The 6000-nt window shown below is 41.6% G+C and overlaps 1 long non-coding RNA gene across 2 annotated transcripts in view; it reads left to right on the forward strand.

Moving 5' to 3' along the window:
- The window catches only part of LOC133488230 (uncharacterized), a 134858-nt gene extending 129380 nt beyond the window's left edge, over positions 1–5478 (forward strand). For both annotated transcript variants that reach the window (XR_009791583.1, XR_009791584.1), the window contains exons 3-4: positions 3333–3538; positions 5042–5478. This is a non-coding gene — a long non-coding RNA (uncharacterized LOC133488230). The remainder of the gene's footprint in view (positions 1–3332; positions 3539–5041) is intronic.
- The last annotated feature ends 522 nt before the right edge of the window (positions 5479–6000 follow it).

The following is a 6000-nucleotide window of genomic DNA, read 5'->3' on the forward strand; positions in this document are numbered from 1 at the left end:
CAAGCTCATTTGCTCTTCAATAGACTAACCATAATTAAGGCCATCGCGTCCAAGAAGCGGCGGGGAATAAAATGAATAGACTTCAAATAAATCATCTGGTAGGGTTGGTTTCTCCCAAGCTTCCAGTCTGATTATGGTATTTTTCAGCAGTGCTCCCATTGAAGGTAAACGGGATGCAGGTTTTACGTGTGTATAGCCGGTGCATGGATTTTCATCCCACATCACTAACCGTGACAGCTGAGGCAAAGTTATTTCCCTGGAATGTCCTTTCACCACACTCCTTCATCGTACATTATGTAGATGGTGTATTGCTATCACATGAAGCAAAGGGTGAACCACTTATAGGAGAGACTTGACCATATAAAGGTTTCCCTGCTGCACTATAACATGTTCTGTGAAAGTGATAAGACTGTATGCTTATGCATCTCAACAGTGTCCCTCCAGGGCACAACATTAGGGACACAGTACAAGTGTTCTGCCTTTGCAAAGAAAATTACAAACGTATGGATTTAGGCAACCTACAGTGTTTCTCTCGACATCTCCCAAAAGGTTTACTGTATGACACTGGGTATGATTATGCACCATAAAACATTTAAATCAATGAGGCGTCAATGATAAGGTCAACATAAATGAAACTATGGACTGTCTTTTGAGTGAAGTCGAATTTATGAGAAATTCATGTAATAACTTCATCATAATTGAAAAACGGCATCCATTTATTTATTTATTTTATTTTTATTATTTATTTATTTTTGCCAATGTTAAGATCTCAATTTCTGTTGTAAATGCTAAATGAACATTTGAGAAAAGCGTAGGGCATTGATAAGTAATACCCCATAAATTGAAGCAGGTGTAGGTAAGTTCAGAACCGTGATGTTTCACAATTGCTGTTTGCTATTTTCATTATATTTTACATTTCCAAGATGATTCATACCCTTTCTCAATCGAGGTATATCCAAATGTTCTCAATTTATAATTGATTGGAATGCTCTATTATCCCAGAAGATATCATGAACCTTTTGAACAGTGCAGAAAATTGTTTTGTCAAAGCTGCTTGATAAGTTAAGGGATATAAATCATCAGCAATTTAAATGATGATGAAAATGGAATTTATCTCTTTCCCTAACACAACCACAAGACACTTCATTGTGCCATTTCCAATTCTACATCCTTCTAATTTCTATGCCACTTGTCCTCATTAAAGTCATGGGTGAGCTAGATATCCCAGCTGACTTTGTTAACCTTGGACTAATCGCCAGCCTATCGTAGGACACCTTTTACAGCTAAAAGCTACCTATTCAATAGTTTATGATGCCTAATCTCAAATAATTTGGGTTTTAACTGTACGTTTCAATTGACAACAGAAGTTATGCTTTTATCACTTTTTTTTTTATTTTTTTGCTTAATCATGCAAATATTACATAACCAAAGGGAAATTTGGGTGGAGAATGTGGTAAGGAGGCGGCACGGTGGAAGACTGGTTAGAGCGTCAGCCTCACAGTTCTGAGGACCTGAGTTCAATCACCGGCCCCGCCTGTGTGGAGTTTGCATGTTCTCCCCGTGCCTGCGTGGGTTTTCTCCGGGCACTCCGGTTTCCTCCCACATCCCAAAAACATGCATTAATTGGAGACTCTAAATTGCCCGTAGGCATGACTGTGAGTGCAAATGGTTGTTTGTTTGTATGTGCCCTGCGATTGGCTGGCAACCAGTTCAGGGTGTACCCCGCCTCCTGCCCGATGACAGCTGGGATAGGCTCCAGCACGCCCGCGGCCCTAGTGAGGAGAAGCGGCTCAAAAAATGGATGGATGGATGTGGTAAGGAAGAATAAAAAAAACGTTATTACTGTACATTAATACCTCTCAACAATGCCAATCAAAACAAACTTAAAACTGATCTTTAAAGATTTCAATGGAGCCTTTGTATTTGACGTCATGAGTATGTGCAGGTGTACCTAATAAAGTGTAAACCGCAGTGTGGAATAAAATTGCCAGCAACACCTGAACTCAGCTGGTTTTTACAGTAAGTGTTGAACAGACAAAAGGGGCCTGACACAAGATGTTAGACCCCATTTGGCCATGAGCTGCATAGACAGCGGTGGCATGTATTGCCTGCAGGTATGAGACACAGCTTCACCTGATGTGACACACTTACAGTAAACGTGACGGCGTACGCACCCCACATCATCACGCCGCTCTAGACTCATGATGGCGTTGTAAAACAAAATAAAGTAAATCCCAGACATCAGTGAAGGTTAAAATAGACTTGATTTGTCTGAGGCAAAGACAGGGGGATTTTCGGCTGAAAATACACAGTTCAGAAATATTTGGACACTACAGTTGTGGATTTGAAATATAACAATCTTTAAGAGGTTTTATACCTTACAACACAAATCTAGCATTTATCATTTAGAAATGACAGTCAAGTATTCTTGTTTTCCTTTCACTGTAGAACATCCATCTGCACTGTGAAGTGTCTTCCTGTCAGTTTTGGAGCATTAGGTTGAAATGTGAGAAAGGAAAAAAGCACTTTTCGACTCACAATCTTGTTGGCCATACATAAAATGACACACAATCTCCAAGGAATGTGATTCCAGAATGAAGGCTTTTTGTTGTTGTTGTTTTTCTAGCTTGGCTTTCCTGTTGTTCGTGTACACTCGAGGTTTGCACCACCATTTGTGAAGACATCTTTTGTAATGATTACTCCTAACCGATTCTCGATGGCAACTGGACTGTTGTGGTTGTCTCAGAAGACATTCCGCCTCTCATCCGAGCAGGCTTCATCAGTTCATGCAACAAGGATTAGTTAGGACAGAACTAGCCTGAGTTGGTGTGGAAAAACTCACCTACTCGGGACCCAAATTAGAGGCACGCCCCTCTCCAGATTTTTTGTGACGTCTGCTGATGTTAAGTGTTGTTCAAGAAGAAGAACAAGAGGCCAATATAGATTCCACAGCGGGGAAATTCACCGGTTACAGCAGCAAACCATAATATACAGTATAACGAAACGAACGAGCATGATTAAAATAAACCAGATGAGAGAAAATGATTCACCAAGTAATGATTATGCCATCATCCACTTTAGTTGTCTTATTCCGAGTTGCTGTGAAAAGCAACTAAAAGGCTTTTTGAAGGCAACGAAAAGGAATATATAAATGGACGAGACAGTGGCCTTATCTCAAACGAGTAGACCGTGCTTTTTCACTTACTAAAGACAAAAGTGAAGGCACACAAGGCCCTGTGAAAAACGCCACTGGTCATTATGCTTAAGCCTTTTTTTCCCCTCTTTTTTTTCTCCCTCTCTTTTGCTGTCACTGCTGTCGCTGGGAAGCATAGGCGAGCGCAGAAGTCTCCATCAACTGTGGCGGACCCGAGGGACGATGGAGCAATCACATTATATCTGCTGTCACACAAAGTCACTGTCAAGGTGTGCTGCTGGTGGAGGAGAGGAGCAGCGCATGTGACGGCGGAGACTCGGAAATACCTCAGCTTCATCTCGCCCCCGCTGTCCCCCCACCCGCACCCGGTTACAAGTCTAGCAAGTGAGAGCCACTGATTTCATGTGATTTCAATCGCCTCTCTCATGTTTTTACTCTTACTGGCGTGAGCAATGTAGTGAACCTGGTGTTCACTTCATGCTTCTTCTGTTAGTAAGGTTACTTCTAACTCGGGGTGGGAATTGTAGCGTTTCACACAATACGATACTACAGAGAATTAGTATACCCCACATACTCGCGATTCAGCATTCGAAGATTTTCATTTTGGAACCTATCCTCTGTTATTTGCTGAAGAACTCACCTATTCTCTGTTTTTGTGCTGGGGTCAAGTACCTCTGGTGAAGTGAGTTGGAGTTTTATTGACACATACAGTAAATAGTGCTTTGCCACCATCTTGTGGCATCTATAGGCAATTACAAAACTGGCAGGCGTCAATTACTCACAGATGTTCACTATTCACAGTAGGCCTCGTTGATCTTTAAAAAAACAATACCGATAGTATCACGATACAGAAATAAAATTTGTGACATTGGGACAGCAACGATATTTGTATCGTTACTGATACTTGATACGATACATCACAATATAAAACTATTTTCCCACCTACGACTGTAAACGAGGGCTGGCAATAATGAATGACTCACCATATTTTATCACAATATCTTTCCAATGATAGTATCACAATAAGGCGATCCAAAACCAACCGCCTAAGTGTTTTATAAACACATAAGACAAAATTGTGATTACGCGTGACATTGGACAATATTTATCAAAGTATCAACACTGTATAGGAACAGATGACGATACTCTAACCACCTGGCTTTCTAATAAGAGGAAGTGCTTGTTTAACATGAACCATGGCTGATGAAACTGCAGTGCAAGGCAGAGGGAGCAAGGAGGGGCAGTGTATAACGCACACATATTTTGCTGACCATGTTCTGTGTGTGAAAGTGTCTCAGGAGTTGAAGAGAAAAAAGAAAAAGCTATATCGTGGTGCCCTGCCAGAGATGGAATTGAATATAAAGCTCTGGAGGAATGTGATGTCACTTCACTCTTTCAGCCATGTCTGTGAATCAATTCATCACTTTTTATATTAGTCCTGTCAAGACTCGGGTTGTGCAATCTCTGCTCACTTGGCATGGATATGATTTTATTTATTTTTTTCTTTAGGTTCATGGCTGGTTGGAGTAAGAGTGAGAAAAATATATGCTATGCTAGTGACGCAGAGATCATAGTCCCTCATTTGTTATGTCTTGCCTCGACGATTGTAACGTGCTGCTTTGTGGTCTTCCCATGTTTAGTATTAAAAGCCTGCAGTTAATACAAAACGGTGCAGCAAGACTTTTGACGAGGACGAGAAAATTCGATCATATTACCCCCATTCTGGCTCCAGTACTCTGAAATGCCCCACCCATGGATATTAGAGCTCCTACCGCAGTAGAAATGTTTAAATCCTTATTCCTACTCTTTGGCATTTAGTTAAAGTACACGTAGACCTGTTTTACTACCGCTTGTCCTATCTCCTCCCCCTACATCTCCTGCTCGAAGAGGTGACGTTGACCGAACCTGAGGCTCCTGCTGTTTGGGTTCTGCACCGACCAACTGGGAAAAGATCTGAAGTGGACCACTTCACCCGGAGCCATTGCCATGGAGGATTTTGCTCCGATGACCGGGCCAGGTCCTGTGGCAGAACCACCAAAGGCCTGCGGCGCCTTTTATCTTCATACGAGTCCATTTAAAGACTCGTATGCCATCTTAATGAACATTGTACGGCATCTTGTCATCGTAATGAACATTGTACAGCACCAGACTACGTGATAAATGTTGCCCACTCGATAGCCTTTGCAGCCTGGTCATCCTGGAAAGGGAATCCCCCCCATCTGCGGTCCCTTTTCGTTTAATTTTTTCCCCAAATGGGGCTTTGAGTTTTTCCTTGCCCAATTGGGGGGTTTAGATTAGGGGATGTCGTCAATCATTGCCAACTGTAGGCCTGTGAAACCCTTTGAGACTCTTTTGTGATTAAGGGCTATACAAATAAACTTGACTTGACTTGACTATCACTCTGCATTTAATGTCCTCAACCAACAGCGGGTGCTGTCGTGAGCTACGCCGCCATCACAAAGCACTCACAGGCAGGCAGGTTCACAATAGCCTCGCGCAGCAGTCCCAGCTGCGGTCAGCACACAAATTATGAGGAAAAACACGGCTCACAACTGAGACTCGGAATGAGCCAGTCAATATATTCTGCTCGTTCGTGAATGTCACAACCTTCTTTTGAACTAATTTGATATTCTAGCATTTAACAATCCAGAATAAAATTTATTTAAATTTAAAGAAAACAAACTAAGAATCAACAGAAGAAAGTTAATTTGCTGTTCTAAAGCTACTTAGCATGTTTTTAAACTGACTTATCTCTCTCACAATGTTATTCCGCTCTCCTACAACGTCCATTGTAATCAATTATGCAAACTATGACATCATCTAGCGACTTTTAGGACAGCCAATAG

This window comes from Phyllopteryx taeniolatus, chromosome 13 (assembly GCF_024500385.1).
Source record: "Phyllopteryx taeniolatus isolate TA_2022b chromosome 13, UOR_Ptae_1.2, whole genome shotgun sequence".
Lineage (NCBI taxonomy): Eukaryota > Metazoa > Chordata > Actinopteri > Syngnathiformes > Syngnathidae > Phyllopteryx > Phyllopteryx taeniolatus.